Source organism: Sciurus carolinensis (assembly GCF_902686445.1).
Source record: "Sciurus carolinensis chromosome 14 unlocalized genomic scaffold, mSciCar1.2 SUPER_6_x, whole genome shotgun sequence".
NCBI classification, from domain to species: Eukaryota; Metazoa; Chordata; class Mammalia; order Rodentia; family Sciuridae; genus Sciurus; species Sciurus carolinensis.
In genome coordinates, this window is record NW_025920104.1 from 6,531,084 (window position 1) to 6,551,259 (window position 20,176).

At 42.1% G+C, this 20,176-nt stretch overlaps 2 pseudogenes; both read right to left on the reverse strand.

Moving 5' to 3' along the window:
- The window catches only part of LOC124973108 (mothers against decapentaplegic homolog 1-like), a 155,934-nt pseudogene that overhangs the window by 119,569 nt on the left and 16,189 nt on the right, over positions 1–20,176 (reverse strand).
- LOC124973129 (mortality factor 4-like protein 1) lies at positions 15,450–16,720 on the reverse strand (annotated as a pseudogene).

Below are 20,176 nucleotides of genomic sequence, written 5' to 3' on the forward strand. Positions count from 1 at the left end.
CAAAACAGTAGGTATACACAGGCCCCTCACACAGCATGACTACTCACTGTAGGTCTGTCTTCAGGAAACCCAGCAGTTATATACAAAAGCACCTTTTGCTGACTGAATACTCACTGTGTGTCACTGAGTGCAGTGTCCTCTGTACACCAGCATGTATACACAGGCTACTCACACTGTCTGATTACTCATTGTGAGTCAGTCTTCCCTCCATCTCAGCAGGTATACACAGGCTCCTATGGGTCAATGTTCAAGGCAACCCAGCAGGTGTACAAAATTGCCTCTTGCTGCCTGACTACTGATTGTTGGTCAGTCTTCCCTAAACCCCAGCAGTTATACACAGGCCTCACATACTGCCTGAATATTCTCTGTGGGTTAGTCAACCCTGCACACAAGCAGGTATACATAGGCCCTACATACTGCCTAACTATTCACTGTGGGTCAATCTTCCCTGCACCCCAGTGGGTGTCCACAGGCCCTTAACACTGTCTGACTACTCACTTTGTGTCAGAAATTCCTGCACTCAGAAGGTATATACAGGCCCCTCACACTGCTTGATTACCTACTGTGGGTCAATCTACCCTGCACCCCAATAGGTGTACACAAGCCCTTCAGACTGCCTGTCTACTCACTTTTGGTCAGACTTTCCTGCACCCCAGTGGGTACACAAATGCCCCTCACACCGCCTGACTACTCACTCTGAGTCAATGTTCCATGGACACCAGGTGGTGTACAGAAACCTACCATGCTGCCTGAACACTCATCATTGGTCATTGTTCCCTGCACCCCTGCAGGTATACACAGGCTCATCACATTTGACCACTCACTGTGGGTCAATCTTCCCTGCACCCCAGCAGATGTACACTGGCCCCTCATGATGTGTGACTACTCACTGTGGGTCTGTCTTACCTGCAGCTTTGCAGGTATACATAGGCCTCTTACGCTGTCTGACTACTCACTGTGCATGAGTCCTCTATGTACCGGAGCAGGTGTTCACAGTCCCCTCATGCTTCCTGCTTGCTTCCTATCTGTCAGTCTTCTGTACCCAACTGCAGGTGTACACAGACCCCACACACTGCCCTACTACTCATTGTGGGTCTGTCTTCCCTGCACCCCAACACATAGACACAGGCTCTTCCAACTACCTGACTACTCACTGTGGGTGTCTCCTCTGCATCCCTGCAGGGGTACACAGGCCCCTCATGCTGCCTGACTACTTATTGTAGGCCTTTCTTCCCCATACCCCATCTGGTATACATAGGCCCCTTATGCTTCCTGAGTACTCAGTGTTGTCAGTTTTCCCTGGACCCCAGCAGGTGAACACAAGCTTCTCACACTGACTACTCACAATTGTTCAGTCTTTCCTACACCCCAACAGTTGTACACAGGCCCCTCATATTGTCTGACAACTCACCATGTTTCAGTCTTCAGTGACTTCCCAGCAGTTTCCCACAGACCCCCACACTGCTTTCTCAGTTGTGTCAGTATTCCCTCTTCTCCACTGGTTTCTGCACACCACTGTCTCTCACAGTTTTCCAGAGCTTGCTCAATTGGTTCAGTTTTCATATACCCTACACTTTCCACAACCCTCTTAACATTATCAGTTTCTCACTGTGCATTGTTATTCCTTGAACCACAGTGAAATTTCTCAGCCCCGTAACATTGCCTGCTTGTACAGATTGGTCAGTTATCCCTGCACTTCAGCAGGATTTCCAGATCGATCATGCTACCTATTTGCTCACTGTGGGTGAGAATTCCCTGCTCCCCAAAGTGAGTAGTTGTGTCCACAGGACCCAAAACTGCATGTTTGCTCAGCTTTGTCAGTCTTCCCTGTACCCCAGCAGAAATCTGCAACCCCTCCAGTTGCCTGCTTTCTCAGCACCTAAATAGGTTTCAGCACATCCATCACGCTGCCTACTTGCTCATTGTGAGCCAGGCATGGTGCACCCCAGCATGTTTCCACAGGACCCTCACACTGTGAAGTTGCTCAATTGGTTCATTCTTCCCTGAACTACAGGAGGAATCTTGATACCCTTCACACTGCCTGATTGTTCATTGTACTTCAGTCTTCCCTGAAACCCAGAGCTTCCCACAGACCCCTGACACTTTCTGCTTCCTCACTGGAATTAGTCTTCTCTGTACCCCAGAAATGTCTGCACAACCCACAAACTGACAACTTAATGTGGCTGAGTTGTTCCTGCAACCAAGCTGATTGCCACAACCTTTGAAACTTCCTGCTTGCTCATCTGGGTCAGTCTTTCCTCAAACCCAAAATGTGTCCACACACCCCTAACACATCCAATTTACTCATGGGGGTCAGTCTTCCATGTACCTCAGCAGGTTTCTTCAGGGCCCTCACACTGCCTACTTGCTCAGCTGTGTTAGACTTATCTGCACCCTAGCAAGTATCTGCACACCACCCTGCCAGCTGCTCACATTGGGTCAGTCTTACAATTCACCCAGCAGTTTTTCAACCCCCCACCACAATCTCTGCTTGCTCAGCCACTTCAGTCTTCCTGGACCCCAGCAGGTGTTGGCACATGCCCCACACTGCCGGCTTACTTACACTTGGTCTCCCTTTACTGCATCCAGCAGGTATATACCAGTTCTTGACACTGTTAGCTTGCTCTAATTGGTCAGTTCTTCTCCAATGCTTCCAGTTTTCTCACACTGCTAGCTTGACACTGTGGGTTCATCTTCACAGCACTTCAGAATGTTGCCACTGGATCCTAAAATTGCCTGCTTGCTCAGCTGGATCTGTCTTGCCTGTACCCACAAAGGGGCCCAACACACCATTCACACTGCAAACTTTCTCCCTGGGGGTCAGTATTCCATGCCTCCTGCAGGTTTCCACAGAACTTAAATACTACCTGTTTGCTCAGCTATGTCATTCTTCCCTGCACCCCAGCAGGAATCTACACCCCTCTCAACTGCTTCTCAATGCTCACTCTGGATCAGTCTTTCCCTTTGCCCCAGTGGTTTCCACATACCCCTCACAGTGCCATCTTACTCAAATGGGTCAGTCTTACCTGAACCCCAGTAGAAGCGGCCTGCCCTCACACTGCATTCTTGTTCAACTGGGTCAGACTTCCTTGCACACAAACAGGTTGCCACATGTTTCAAACAATGCCTGCATGCTTACTGTGGATCAGTCTTCCTTGCACATCGGCTGATTTCCACTAGCCATTCACAGTGCAAGCTTGCTTAACTGGGTCAGGTTTTCCCAGCACCACAGCATTTCCCCACAAACCTAAGCATTCCTTCATGCTCACTGTGGTCCCAATTCCCAGCTCCCATCAAATGTTTCTTGTGACTCAAACTCCTTGCTTAATCACATTGGGTCAGTTTTTCAGCACCCAAGCATGTATCCCCAGCCCTCTTGTACAATTGGGTCAGTCTTCCCTGCACCTCAGCAGTTGTCCACATGGCCATCACGATTCCTACTTATTGGGTTGTATCAGTCTTCCTTGCACCCCAGAAATATGTTGCAACCTGTGAAAAAATGCCTACAGGCTCAGCCTGCTCAATCTTCCCTACTAAGGTTTCCACAGGTCCCTTCACACTGCCTGATTGCTCAATGTGGGTCAATTTTCACTGCACCCAGGTAGGTGTTCACAGGTCCCACACACTGCCTACTTGCTCAACTGGGTCAGTTTTTCCTGAACCCCAGTAGGTTTCCAGTGACAAATCACAGTGCTTCCTTGGTCAAATATGTCTTCCTTGCACCCATCCAGATGTCCACATGTCCCCACATTCCCTGATTTTTCAGCTGGTTCAGTATTCTTTACTACCAAGCAGATTGTCACATGTCCAACAAATTGTGTGTGTGTGCTCTCTCTGTGTTAGTCTTGCCTGCACCTCAGTAGGTTTCTTCAAGTACATCACACTGCTTACTAATTTTCATCAGGCTTTTCTGCACCACAGTAACTTACCACAGACCCTAACACTGCCTGCTTACTCAATTTGGTTCAGTCTTCCAAACATCCCAGCTGATTTCCACAGGCCATTCACACCACCCAATTGCTCAGTAAGGTGAGTATTTCCTCTACCTGAGCATTTTCCCCAGCCCCTAAACATTCCTCCTTGCTCATTAGTCTGTCTTCACAGAATCCCAACAAATATATAACATGACCTTCCAATCGCCTGCTTACTTACTGTGCGCTGATCTTCACTACACCCCTGTACATATCCAAAGAACCCTCATAATGACTCATTTCTAAATGGGGTCATTTTTCCCCACACCCCTAGTAGGAATCTGCTTGCACCTCACATTGTTGGGTTGCTCACTGTGGTCCCTTTCCTTTCCCTCTAGCAATTTTCCACACCCTGTGCAATCTTCCTTCTTGTTCCCCTGGATCATTCGTCCCTACTTGCAAACAGGTTGCCCCAGGATCCTCATACTGCCTGCTTTCTAACTGAGGGTCACTAATCTTGAACACCAGTTGATTTCCATGGGCCCCTCACACTGCCCACTTGCTCAGCTGAGTCAGTCATCCTTGCACTCCAGCAGGTTTTCCATGCCCCTAACACTGCCTCCTTGCTCACTATGCTTCAGTTTCCACTCAACCCAGCAGGTGTCCCCACATCCCTCACACTAATTCCTAACTTGTTAGGGGTCCTTTTCTGAACATCCGAGCAGATTCACCCAGGTCTCCCTTCAATGTCTGTTTGTTCACCAAGGTCAGTATTTCCTGCACACCTGCATGTTTCCCCATGCCCCTCAAACTGCATGCTTGCTCACTGCACCAGTCTTCCAGCACTTCAGCAGTTGTCTGCAAGGCCATCACACTGCTGCTTTATCAGCTGTATCATTTTCCCTACACCTCAGGAGGTTGCCACAAGCTCCAAAAACTGCCTGCTGGCTCAGTCAGGTCAATATTTCTTCAGCCCATTAGGGTTCCACCGGCCTGTCAAAATGCCTGCTAATTCACTCTGGGTCAGTCTTGTACTCCACCCAGAAGTTTTTCAAACCCCCCACACAGCAGTTTCAGTCTTTTCTGGATGCCAGCAGGTGTTGGATACCCCCCACACTGCCTGCTTACTCACCCTCAGGCTTTCTTCTCTTAATCCCAGCGGGTGTATACCACCTCTTGACTCTGTATGCCTCATCGATTTGGTCATTCTTCCTCCACCTCTACCAGGTTTCCCCATTCCTCTCACACTTCAAGCTTGCATGATGCGGGTCTGTCTTCAGTGCATCACAGCAGGTTGCTGCTGGATTTTAATACTGCCTGTTTTTTAGCTGGGTCCATCTTACCTGTACACCAAATGTGTCCACACACCATTCACACTGCCAACTTGCTCCCTGGGGTCTGTATTCCCTGCCTCCTGCAGGTTTCCTCAGACATCACATACTACCTGCTTGCTTGGTGTATATTGCTTCCTGCACCCCAGGAGGAATCTGTGCCCCCCCACTGCCTGACTGCTCACTGCAGCCTAGACTTCCCTTGAGCCAGTCGGTTTCCACATATGCTTCACATTGCCAACTTGCTTAAATGGGTCAGACTTATCTGAACCCCAGCAGAAACTTGCCTACCCCTGACACCACATTCTCCTTCAGATAGGTCAGTATACTCTGCATGCAATCATGTTGCCACAGGTTCCACAGACTGCCTGCTTGCTTACTGTGGGTCACTCTTCCTTGCCCACCAGCTGATTTCCACTAGTCCTTAACACTGCCTGCTTGTGCAGCTGGGTCAGTCTTTGCTTCACTGCAGTGTTTTCCTCCAAAACCTAATTTTTCCTGCATGCTCACTGTGGTCTGTCTTCCCTATGCCCAAGAGATATTTGCATTACCATCAGACTGCCTGCTTAACAACTGTGGGGAAGTTTTCCTACACCTGAGCATGTATCCCCAGCACTTCCTGCTTGTTGAGCTGCATCAGTCTTCCTTCACCCCAGGAGGTTGCAATAAACTCCAAAACCTGCCTGCTGGTTCAGCTGGGTCAGTCTTCCCTAAAACCCCAGGAGGTTTCTACAGGCCCTCACACTGCTTACTTCCTCACATTGGCCAGTTTTTCCTATGCACCAGCAGGTTTCCAGTGGAAACACACACTACTTCTTTGGTCAAATGTTACTCTTCCCTGCACCACTCCAGATGTCCCCACACCTCCACATTGCCTGCTTTTACAGCAGCAGGTGTTCATGTGCCCCACAAACTGCTATCCAGTAGGTGTTCATATGCCCCCAAAACTGCCTGCTTGCTCAATGTGTGTCAGTCTTCTGTGCAAAGCAGTAGGGTTTCTGTGAGTCAGTTACACTGCCTGCTTACTCACTGTGGGTCAGCTCTCCCTGAACTCCAGCAGCTTCCCACATACCCTAACTCTGCCTGCTTGCCCACTTTGGGTCAGTCTTCAAATCACACCAGCAATTTTCCATAGGTCAGTCACACAGTCCGCTTGCTCAGCTGGGTCATTCTCTCTCCCAAAGTCACCCATTTAAACCATGCCCATAATTTTTTCTCCTTGCTCATTGGAGTCTTTCTTCACTGATCTCCAGCAAATGGATGTGCACCCCTAACTCTGCCTGCTTGCTCCTGCTGGTCAGTCTTCCTGCACCACAGCAGGGATTGCATGCCCCCCACTTTGCCAGCTTGCTCACTCTGGTTCAGTCTTCACTGCACCTCAGCAGGTAGCACTGGGCCCCTAAAATGAATGCTTGCACACTGTGTGTTAGTCTTTCCTGTACCCCAGTTGGTGTCCATGTGCCACCCAATGTCCAGCTTGCTCACTGTGTTCAGCCTTCCAAGCACCCCTACTCAAGGTTTGCATGCCCCTCCCTTTCCCTTTTTGTTCAGCTGGATCAGTCTTCCCTACATGCAAAGAGGCTGCCCCAGTCTCCTCACACTGCCTGCTTGCTCTCTCTGGGTCTATCTTCTCTGTATCTCAGCTGGCTTCCATTTTTTCTAACATTACTTGCTTGCTTACCTGGGTTAGTCTTTGTTGCACCCCAATAATGTCTGCAAACCCCACACACTACCAACTTACTTGTGTTTGGTGAGTGGCACTCACATCCCAGTGGGTTTCCATAGGCCCTTTACACTTCCCGTTTTCTCAGTTGAGTCAATCTTACCTGAACCCCAAACTGTCCCCTCCATGCTAGCTGACTCACTGGGGTTCAGATTTCCCTGCACTCTACAGGATTCCCCAAGCCACTACAGTGCCATCCTGCTCATTGTGGGTCAGACTTCCCTGCACCCAGCAGGTTTCCTCAGACTGCCTCATACTGCCTGCTTGCTCACTCTGGGTATGACTTCCTTCCCCTCAACAGGTTTTGTGTTTGCAGAATGCTCCCTACTAGCTCAGTTGGGTTACTCTTCCTTTTCACACAGCAGGTATCCATACACTGCACATTTTTCATGCTTGCTCATGGTGGTTCACTCTTCCCTGCATGCCAGCACATTTCCAATGACAACTCACACTGCCTTCCTTGCCCAATGTGTCAGGCCTCCCTGCACCATTCCTGATGTCCACAGGCCCCCCACAAGCCCTGCCTAATAAGCTGGGTCAGTATTTCCTGTTACCAGCAGGTGAATGCATGCTCCACAACTGCCTTCTTGGTCACTGTGGTCAGCCTTCCCTGCACTCCAACAATTTCTGCACCCCCTGAATACTTCTTTCATGTCCCCCTGGGTCAGTCTTTCCTACACACAAGCATGTTGCCCCAGAATTCTCACACTGCCTGCTTCATTAGTGTGCACCACTCTTCCTTGCACATCAGCTGATTTGCACTGGCCACTCACACTGCCCACTTGCTCATCTGGGTCAGCAACCTGATTGCTGAGTCTGGCCTCTAACTAGCAGTCTTCCTGCTTCAGTTGTGTGAGTTGCTAGGATTATAGGCATGTACCAGCATACCCATACAAAATGCATCTTTTTCTACTTTGAGACAATAATTTCATTCCTGGAAGATCCTATGTAAATACTTTGCATTAAACATATAATATTGAGTGAAGGACCAGGCTTAGATAATGATCAACAGGCAGAATGAAAGATCATCCCACAACATGGGACATCTATCACTCTCTGTACTTCTTGCTAAATGTCAGTAGCAGCTCCCCTTTCCAATAATTATGACAATAAAAGATCCCCTATAAAATTCTAGCCTGCCCTAGGAATAATCACCATGAGGTGGAGAATTTTTTTTTTAATTTAAAGAAAAAATTTATTGAAAATTTGAAAAACAATTCCTAAATGATTGACTTTTTCCAGAAAACTGCAGCTACACGATGCATTGCATCTATCATGTTAAAATGTGCATAAGACACAAATACAAAAACCATGAAACAAGTCCACCATTCTTCAACAATTTGAGCAAAGATGTAATGCCTAAGGAACAATATGGATGACTTGTGAAGGATGGGTGTCAGGGTCTTAAGCCCCCTAGCTCTTCTTGACCAGTGACAAGGGAAGGGGACACTCCCCAACAAAGTCAGACCAGGATAGGTAGGGCCGGCTGACCACCCGGGCAGAGGACAATCAGATGTGTCAGGGAGACCAGTCACAGCAGGAACTCATTTACTGAGGAAATCACACAGTGTTTATGTAGGGTGGGGGCTAGGTAGGAACCAATTAGCTTAAAGGTCAGCAAGGCATGGGGTTCATGCAGGTGAGAGTCCCATGGGACTATATGGCAAGCATGAGCTGATCACATTTGTAGATCTGTTGTTAACCAATCCCTGACATTGGTCCAATTTATTCGTCACCAACCCTTGAAACCACCTTTGAGGCCCTGATCCTGCTCACCCACCAGGAAGTAAGGAATCAACCTGAGTTAGTAACATGTCATTATTCCCAACATATCCTCCTTTTTGTTTTATATTAAGGGTGTCTGTCTTAGGTTGGTGCTGGGAGGGTCTTACCCATTATGGACAATCACCCTAGCAGTTTGTGGGTCTGCCTTACTCAAAGGTGTGCCTGTCTTAGGTTGTCCTCCTCTGAGGATCTTATCCATCATTGACTACCACCTTAGTGCTTCAGGCAGGCCCCTCAGGAGAAGCAGGACTTAAGGGAGAGACACTTAGACCCCAGTATCCTGATACAAGTGATCCATGATTCTATAGGGCTCCCAATCATTATGAAGGGCAGTATAATGCTGTCAGAACACCATGAGCTGCACAGACTTAGCCTAGCTTTTAAAGAAATGGATAAACTTATCAATTATGCAAGGCCCAAAGGTGAACACAAGGATAATGGTGATTAGCAGTCCCTTAAGCGGGAGGAGGTAGGGGAGCCACCTGTGTAACCCAGTCCAGAGGAAATTAGAGTGAAGCTTTCTCCTACGAGTTCCAGATCTTCTTGTAGGTTTTTGATCTTATCTTCTACAATGCCAAAGCAGTTGGTGTAGAAACAGCACTTCTCACCAAGGAACAGGCAAAGTCTTCCTTCCTTCACCATTAGCAGATCCAAACCACGATGATTTTGCAGGCCGACAGCGGCCAAGGAATCAAGTTGAGCCTGTAGATCTAAGATGGTAGAGCTGCAACGTGCAATGTTAGGAGCACTGTGAAGTTCTCAAGAAAGTCCACTGTCTAAAGTCATGAGGTCAGAGACCCCAATCTCAATCACTGTTGTCCTCATTTTTGCTACTGCGCATTACACTCTTTCTTAAATGTCATTTTAAGCAGTTTACATATATTGACTCCTGAGTCTATATCAACAGTAGTTAACACAATTTAACATTATATCTAAAACATGAATTAAAGAAAGGTTGAGAGCTTTTAACTTTCCTTTTGTGTGGCAAAGTGGCAAAATGTTTTCATGTTTAACCTTTAAACAAATCAGGCTCTAACTTTTATAAATACATTTACACTTAAAATTTTCTCAGTGTAAAAAGTAACAAATTTTACATATACCCTATTGATAACAAGTCCTATAATAGAACATTAAATGATAGAAATAAATCCCCAATAAAATTTACTCTTTATAAGTTTAAAATTACCATTACAGATAAGTTTAGTTTGGAGAATAGCAGCTCGATAAATTCCCTGCTTTAAAACTTGTATACCTGGAAAATATGAACACATTTAATATAGAAAGAGTGACCCTTTCACAATTACCTTGACACTTTTATATTACCCAATTTAGTTTTAAAGAAAAATTTAGACTCTAATGTAGTACAATACTCTAACAGTTGTTTAGCCATAATTGTATAAACCCCAATTTTTAGACTAATTATTCTAAAGAATAAAACTTAATAGTCACAAAGAGTAAATTAGTGTTTCTAAGAAATCCTTGTCATTTTATCATATTGATTAAACTTTGGTTTATATTAGAACATTAGTATTTCACCTTAGGAAAAAACCTTAAATAGCTTTAACTGTGTCACATATATACAACCAACTTAGTTATGCAAACTTGTTGAAATTTGCCCTTTACTTACATAGGCTTTCTTAGCACTTACTTAGACCCTCATGTATTTTATGACACAAGGCACTTTCTTACCCAGAAACATTTCCTTTTCCCTTTTATGGATATATTTCCATATCCAGAACCTTTTATTTCTCTTTCCTGTTGACCCCTTTTTGTTCACATTCTGAAGAAACTCTTATGAAATTTCTGAATTAGATAAATTACTCCATTTTAATAAGATTAAATATTTTGTTATTTATAGTACTCTAATTGAAACATAGTTGAAACCTGTAGAACCCTTTGTATCTAGAATGTACCTGTTAGAACATAACTCTTAGTAGCCTTGTTTTTAGTTTAGTGATGACACAAAACAATTTTTTCTACAAACACATTTGAGTAATCCCATGCATGTCAACTCTAATTCACTTATTTTCTTTAAAAAAAACACACAAGATATTAGACAAGTGTCCTGAACAGTATTTGCCATCTCTTTCCTGTTGAAGAAAAGTCCTAGAAAAATTGATGTTAGACATTTTATAAACATCATATTTATTAGCTTGACCATCTAGAGATTTGTGAGTTATTTTTAAAGACATTTTACATGTATTAGTTTACCAAATTTAAATTGAACCTTTTGAAATCACATGAATTAAAAATATTTGGATCCATTTTTATTTATTTATTTATTTTTTTAAATTTTATTATTTTTTTTATTGTAAACAAATGGGATACATGTTGTTTCTCTGTCTGTACATGGCGTAAAGGCATACCATTTGTGTAATCATAAATTTACATAGGGTAATGTTGTTTGATTCATTCTGCCATTTTTTCCCTTCCCGGCTCCTCTCCCACCCCTCCCCTCCATCTATACAGTCCTTCCTTACTCCATTCCTGCCCCCCTCCCTAAACCCAACTCCAACCCCAACACTAACCCTTCCCACCCCCCATTATGTGTCATCATCCACTTATTAGTGATATCATTCTCCTTGGTTTTTGAGATTGGCTTATCTCACTTAGCATGATATTCTCCAGTTTCATCCATTTGCCTGCAAATGCCATAATTTTATCATTCTTTTATCGCTGAGTAATATTCCATTGTATATATATACCACATTTTCTTTATCCATTCATCAATTGAAGGACATCTAGGTTGGTTCCACAATCTGGCTATTGTGAACTGAGCAGCTATGAACATTGATGTGGCTGTATCTCTGTAATATGCTGATTTTAAGTCCTTTGGGTATAGGCCAAGGAGTGGGATAGCTGGGTCAAATGGTGGTTCCATTCCAAGTTTTCTAAGGTAATCTCCACACTGCTTTCCAGAGTGGCTGCACTAATTTGCAGCCCCACCAGCAATGTAAGAGTGTACCTTTCTCCCCACATCCTCGCCAACACCTGTTGTTGCTTGTATTCTTGATAATCGCCATTCTAATTGGGGTGAGATGGAATCTTAGGGTGGTTTTGATTTGCATTCTCTTATTACTAGAGATGTTGAACATTTTTCCATATGTTTGTTGATTGCTTGTAGATCTTCTTCTGTGAAGTGGTCTATTCATATCCTTTAGCCCATTTGTCAATTGGATTATTTACATTCTTGGTGTAGAGTTTTTTGAGTTCTTTATAGATTCTGGAGATTAGCGCTCTATCTGAAGTATGATTGGCAAAGATTTTCTCCACTCTGTAGGCTCTTTCTTTCACATTGCTGATAGTTTCCTTTGCTGAGAGAAAGCTTTTTAGTTTGAATCTATCCCAGTTATTAATTCTTGCTTTTATTTCTTGTGCTATGGGAGTCCTGTTGAGGAAATCTGGTCCTAAGCCGACATGTTGAAGCTCTGGACCTACTTTTTCTTCTATAAGATGCAAGGTCTCTGATCTGATTCTGAGATCCTTAATCCATTTTGAGTTTAGTTTTGTGCATGTGAGAGATAGGGTTTAGTATATTCTGTTGCATATGGATTCCAATTCTCCCAGCACCATTTGTTGAAGAGGCTATCTTTTCTCCATTGCATATTTTTGGCCCCTTTGTCTAGTATGAGAAAATTGTATTTATTTGGGTTGTGTCCGTGTCCTCTCTTCTGTACCATTGATCCACTTTCTATTTTGGTACCTAATACCATGCCATTTTGTTACTATTGCTTTGTAGTAGAGTTGAAGATCTGGTATTGCGATACCCCCTGCTTCACTCTTTCTGCCAAGGATTGCTTTAGCTATTCTGGGTTTTTTATTCTTCCAGATGAATTTCATAATTGCTTGCTCTATTTCTGTAAGGTACATCATTGGGATTTAATTGTAATTGCATTGAATCTGTATAGCACTTTTGGTAGTATGGCATTTTGACAATATTAATTCTGTCCTATCCAAGAACATGGGAGATCTTTCCATCTTCTAAGGTTTTCTTGAATTCTTTCTTTAGGTTCTGTAGTTCTCATTGTAGAGGTCTTTCACCTCTTTTGTGAGATGATTCCCAAATACTTTATTTTTCTCGAAGCTATTGTGAATGGGGTAGTTTTCCTAATTTCTCTTTCTGAAGATTCATCGCTTATGTATAAATGACCTTAGATTATGTGCATTTGATCTTATATCCCTACTACTTTTTACTTGAATTCACTTGTGAGAGCTAAAAGTTTTCTGCGTGGAATTTCCTGTTCCTCTAAGTATACAATTCATATCATCAGCAATAGGGTATAGTTGAGTTCTTCTTTTCCTATTCGTATCCCTTTTAATTTCTTTGGTCTGTTCTAATTGCTCTGGCTTAGAATTTTCAAGACATTTTACTTCTATTAGTTTACCCAATTTAAATTGAACCTTTTTAAATCACGTGAATTAAAAGTATTTGGATCCATTTTTAAATTGTAATTTTAGGAGCACTCAGTTTTGATACAGACAAACAAAAATGACATCAGACAGCACGACATACACATAACACAAAATCAAAGGCCTTGTAACTTTATAGGTGATCTCCATTGCAATGTAACAGCTGTTCAAAAACTCTAGTTGAATAATCAATAGAACTTATCAAAAGTCATGAGCTAAAAAAACATGTAGAATTAAAAAAAAAAAAAAACAAGAGTTCTGTAAAAAATGATACGGCCGTTAATTAGTTTAGTAAAGCACCATAAAATTACTTTTGCTGGAGTTCAGGTAAGACTCTTTTGCTCTTTTCTTTTTTCTTTTTTTTCATTTGGGATTGCGCCTTCAGGCTTTTCTCTATTTACATCAATGTAAACTATGAGACTGAGATATGGATCTGAAAGGGCTAAAATGTTCCATCAGAAACTTGATGCCTAGGCATTTTAACCCTTTTCCTGGTTAGTAATCAATTCAGGTTTGGATGCAGAAAATTGTGACACAATCTCCCACTACTTGTGGGGAATGGGGTTACTATATAATACTCCTTACTAGGATATGCCACTGATGGTGGGTTGGTTACTCCCTCCCCACAAGTGTATGTGGGACCTCGTGGCAGGGGGACTAGGTGGGCTGAGCTGGGGGATGAAAGCAGAAACAGCTGAGTCATAGTTGGAGGAGGAGGAGGGATTAAGAAGGGGAGAAGAAGGAGGGTTCGTGTTTGCAGGAAGAGCATAGAAGTGCAAGAAAGAAGAGACTTGAAAATAAGGAATCCCTTTCCATCTGCCTGCTCGCTCATGGAAGCTATGTGTCAATATCTTTGGTAGCCACAATCCACCTTCCCATGGAGCGATCTTTCATCCCTGCACAGGCCAATTTGTGATCAGTAGTCATTCCTTCCCAAACTAACATTTTAATATTTACCAGGAAGGCCATACAGGGAGGGGAGAGGTTAGAGTCAGTGAGTTCTTGCCCAGTATCATAAAATGACCACCGGGGAGATTTCCAGCCATCCGGAGGTGGCGGCTCATTCGGGGGAACTTTGAGCCCTCCTTTGGGAGGTCCTGGGGAGAAACGGGCCTTAAGGGCGGATAATGTAGGGCAGACTCCCAATGGGGGACCCTCCCCTAAACTGATTTTCCTTTTCCTAACAAGTTGTTCTACATGAGCCCATGTGGACCAGTCAAAAGATTAGCTGCAGGAAGACAAGGGGCCACCCGAAGTAAAGGTGTCCCAGGCTTTTTCCACCTGTGTATCAGGCCACTTAAGGTTTCCTATACTTCGGAATGAGACTAAGAGCTGAGAATGCAGGGTCACCATGTGTGGTGTGTGTTTGCCCCATCTTTTCAGGGATGCCCTTACCTCGGAACTCACTTGGCCCAATCTGCCTAGTACTTTTGGTTTTTCAAGCTGCCTCTTCACTTTGGCTGCAGATCAGCCTTGAGGTGCCCCGACGTTGGGCACCAGATGTCGGGTCTTAAGCCCCCTAGCTCTTCTTGACCAGTGACAAGGGAAGGGGACACTCCCCAACAAGGTCACACCAGGATTAGATAGGGCAGCTGACTGCCCGCTCCCAGTCCTCGGGCAGAGGACAATCAGATGCGTCAGGGAGATCAGTCACAACAGGAACTCATTTATTGAGGAAATCACAAAGCTTTTATGAAGGGTGGGGGTTAGGCAGGAACCAATTAACTTAAAGTTCAGCAAGGCACAAGGGGTGTTCACAGAGGTGAGAATCCCATGGGACTATATGGCAAGCACAAGCTGATCACGTTCGTAGAACTGTTGTTACCCAATCCCTGATGGTGGTCTGATTATCATCACCAGCCCTTGAACCGCCTTTCAGGCCCTGATAGCTTACCCACCAGGAAGTAAGGAGTCAGCCTGAATTGTTAACATTTCCTTAGTTCCAACAGATGGGTCTTAACTTTAAATAATAAAGGAGCACAAATGGATGAGTGTCTTCAGTATATACACTGAATTGAACTTTTTGGCACTAGGAATCAGAGCATTTTGTCATATAGCATTAACACATATTATAAAAGTGTGTAATGTCAAAGGAATAGAACTTCCAGCCTTCAAAAATAGCTTTGTCAACTAGGCAACACTCTACAGACTGTCTCTCTGTTGTCCATCATTGAGAATACACTAGTAGCAACTTTGAAATGAAATTAAAAAAAAATTAAAGTAAAAGGGAGCAGTGACCCCTTTTATTTTCTCTGTTTAAGTTCAAACAGAAAACAAACATCAGTTCTGTTATACACTAACATCTTCAAAGTACATCATTTGTATAAAAGAAGGACTAAGAACAAAAATGTTTTTACAGAGATCTAAACACAAGTGTGCAAAGAGTACCTCCTCACCACGCTTCCAATGGTATTCAGGAGGGACCATTTCATAATCACTAGCACTAAACAAAGTTGCAAAGTTTTTGCCAGATGTTTGAGGAAATCATGAAGATAATTAGTAATAAAGAAAGGTTCTTCTCATCCAGAGGAGTATAGGCCAACATTGCTCCAATTTGCACAAATAATCTCAGTAGATGTTGTGCACCATACCCCTGGGACATGGGTGCATCAGGATGACCTGCAAGGATTTCAGCATACTGTGGTCTCTCAAATTTGTAGAGAAGTTGAGTGCCCAACATTACATTTAAGTACTCTTTTATTTCCTGCCACAACTTCTATCTCTGTTTCCTCCAGATTTCTTGTAATTTGCATAATCCTCTAGAATAGAATCCACATTCTTCTTGGCAGGAAGATAAAACAGCTATTTTTGTCTGGTAATTAAGTCCCGTCATCAACAAGCCATGGTTTTAGTCTTCAGAAATCTTTTTTTTTTTCACTGTCAATAATTAGAAATGTATTTATAAGATAACAAATATGACTGACTGAAAACTCATATATAAAAACATATACACACCCTTACACACATATACATATAGGCTGGAAGGATACAGGATACACTCATTCCCTCTCTTCCTCTCCGCACCCACGCTCACCCACCCCACACTTTATTAAGCATGAGCATGAAATACCAATATATGCAAATGCATGAAATAGCCTACTTTTTTTCTATTTTTAGAATGTTATTGGATTTGGACATATGTTCAGGGGCCTTGGCAGTTGAACCACCTTAAATATCAAAAACAAGTAAATAAATGAAGCATCCAAATATACATACCAAGCAGCTTGAATAGTCAGTTAAAAAGAAATCTTTACTTTAACTTCAACTCTATTCATAAATGTTTCTTCATTTTCAACAGTAGGATCTAACTGGGCCCTTTTCTTCCAAGGAGACTGAGGTGTCCACTGATACTGCCACCATCTCCATTTCCAGGTGTATTCTGTTTGTTCTTTTTTGTTTTCACTTCAACATATTTCTGTTGCAGACCAGATGTCTTCTTTCCTGGAGCAGCCCCTCTCATCTTCCCCTCTGCATACTACTGCCGATTGGCTTTTTGCAGTTCTTCCTGTTTCTGCAGACTGGTGTCCACACACTTGAGTACTCTGCTCTCTGGAACCCATTCAATTTTTATTCCAACCATTGTAATGCATAAAGTATTTCACTTGTTTGTCATTTATGGCAACTTTAACACACTTTGCTTCATAAAGGAGAGGCCCATGAAAGCACAATACTCACTCACTACTCTGAGGTTAACATTAGCACCAGTCTGCTCATAGTCATCAGCAAGGGGAATTGCATCTGTCCTGAAGTGGCGCCTGCAAATGGAGCCCGGGGCCATGATGGTGTGACCCTGAGGTGGGGCTTTATGAGACATAGGGAGGAGTTTGGATTTATTCCAAGTTCCATGGAAAGTCACAGAAGATTTTCTTTGGGAAATAACATAAACTATTTTACATTTTTATGTTTGCCATGTACACATTTTTTTGCCATATACAAATTGATTGTAGTAGGGCCGAGAGTTGTGGCAGGGACATTGCAAGCAGTTGTATGGATCTCTAGACAGCAAAGAGACATCCAAAGAGCTAGAACAATAAAGTCACTCACTCTAAATCACACACACACACATGCACAGATATCAATTGGATCATCTAATCCAAATGTTTATTGCTAGTTATGCACATCTTTGCATTTTGTACAGTGGTTATTATTCCGTTGACAATATTATAGATAAATATTATAAATAACATATATATATGTTATATAACATATAACATATAATTATAATTATATATTATATATATCATAATCATACATAATCATAACATATATAACATATAATATATATAATTATAATTATAATATAAAATATAATATATAATATATAGTTATATATAATATTTTATATATATTATATTAAATATAATTAGATATATATTATATAATAATTATATGTAATTATATATATATAATATATATATAAATAAATGATGAAACACTGGTTCACAAAGCATTACAGCAATATCTTGTGAAACATGAAGGAACATCAGTTGAGTCTGAGTACATCTGTTTGGAGTAGTTCTGAAGTGGGAAGAATCTATAAATATTCTGTGGTACACCAGAAAATTATTCCTGATAACATCAGAAATATTTTAATGTAGGTGATCAGTCTAAATTAGAAGAACTTTTTTGTGGAGTTATGGAAAAAATACTTATAAAACAGCAAACAAAAATACAAAAATAATCAAATTCTATTAGAAATGCCATGTTTTGTGTATGAGAAAAAATTTGGAACTAATTATACTCATTTATCAAAGAATGAAAATGTACCTCTTTATGAGTTTAGAATTATTTCCCATTGCAGAATACAAATCTAATAATCTTACAATGCAAATGTAGTAATTAATGTTTGGATTAAGAGCAGACTACATAAGGGAGTTCTTGGGCTCATGTTCTTAATAAAAATGACAGATCATTTCATTAATCTATTTTTATTGGCCACCTACAGCATAGGCACTTAGATTTTTGTTTAGAAATTATTTTCATGTTTTCTAAGGTAGTTTGATAGACTTCATTTCTTAAATTAAAAAAACAGGCTTATTGAAGGATATTTTTATACTCTACATCTTCTAATATTTTTAAATTTGAAGGGGTTTACAGTGAATTTTCAAAATAAATATATTTGTAAGGACTCAAAGATTCAGGAAAACTTTCCAGAATTTGCCCAGGAAGGAAGTACAGGAGGAAGGATTTGGACACAGATCCCTTATACTCAAAGCTTTTTCTCTTTCCCTAAATCGAGTGTCTCAAGTGATAGAAACTGACATCAAGAATAAATGTGGAACCCTTCCCCCTTTCTAAAGCTAGATCCATGTCACAACTCATCAGTATTAGAGTCTTGCTAATGCAAACATACAATGTTTTACTATCATATGAGGATAGGCTTCAAAGAAATATCTTAGTGGTGTTACATTTATTGCCTTATGCTTAAGTAGAATCACATACATTACAAATATTAAATTTGTTTATCTTGTCTCCTTCCTCTGAAAAGGACCTCTGCTAATTTAAGTTTCTAAATATATTTAGGCAAGTGAGGGAGTGGGGTAGGTAAATTGCTAGGGAAATGAGTTAATGGATTTTATTTGAAATCAGTCAGTTATTTAAACACAGTGACTATGGAGGGTGGAATGTTCTGTGTATTTAGGCAGAAACCAAGGCAAAGTGGCTCAGTTCACCCAGTTGCAGAGCATGCACTTCTAGAAGTAGCACAGACTTCTACTTCCTGACCAGCTTAGATAAAAGACACCACACAAATAAATCCTTGCCTACAAAGGAACAAACAGGAATGTGGGAAGGGGAATGACACAGAAAGAGAAGGATGTGGGATGGTGAAGGATATCCCAGCTGCAAATTCCCAGTGGGTTGACAGGATTACCTGCATGTCGTTCAGGAGATGATATGTAAAGTGGGTGACAGAGCTGAAGAGCACCTTGAATCCTAGGAATTGTGGGTGTGAGACCAGGTGTGGCATTCAAGGTAGAACAACCCAGGAACAAAACAGGAAAGAAGAATGACTTTAGGGTTTTCTTTTTCTTTTTGTGTGTGTGAAGCCAGGAGTGGAACTCAGGACCTGGCACATGCCAGGAAAGTGCCACACCACTGAGGTACACCCTGAACCAAGAAATGATTTTAATATTGGAAACAACAAAGACAAGAGATGTCCTAACAAGCTGCTGGTCTATAAGTCAGGGTTGCTGTAGGATGTAATGTAAATGAAAATCTGTATTTATTAACACCCTGAAAGTATACTTACTTAACAAAGCACTGCCTGTTCCCTCCCTCCCTTCACAATAACACTTTTCTCTACTGTTGCAATTTAGAAAGTTCTATTGTAGGTGTTAAGGGGGCTGTATTCCCAATCCTCTACCATGTCCCACAGATATGGAGAACCCAGTACCTCCATGTACTGAGTGCTCACTAGGCCTCTAGGTCATTGTCACCACTGCAGCCAAACCAATATTGAGTGCACACCATGTAGCTCAGGTCCAGGTATTCAATGTACCTCACACCATTCCAGGTGCACAATGACCTATGAGAGGGTGACTAATATTTTTCCATTTTACAGATGAGGCTGAAACACAGGCATTAATTCATTTACTTGAGATGGTGCAGCTAGAAAGGGTTAATACTGGCATTAAAAACCTAGTGTGTATAATTGAAATGCCTTCTCTGAATCATTACATCTGCAACACAATTATAAATCTGTGGGCTGGGGTGGAAGTCAGGTGTAGGCACATATTCTTCAGTCTCTATCTGACCCAAGACCAAGGGAAAGATGAAATGTCCTCATCATGGCTAGATCTAGAATGACAAGAAGATCCTATGTAACTTCTTTTTTTTTTTTTTCTTTTTGATTCCCTTTCTTTTTCATCTTTGAAACTTAGTCTATGGCAATGAAGAGAGCGATGGCACTTTATCTTTTGAATCAAGGTTTTTTTTTTTTTTTGTACTGGGCGTTGAACTCAGTGGTACTCCACTGCTAAGCCACAACCCCAACCCTTTTTTGTAGTTTATTTAGA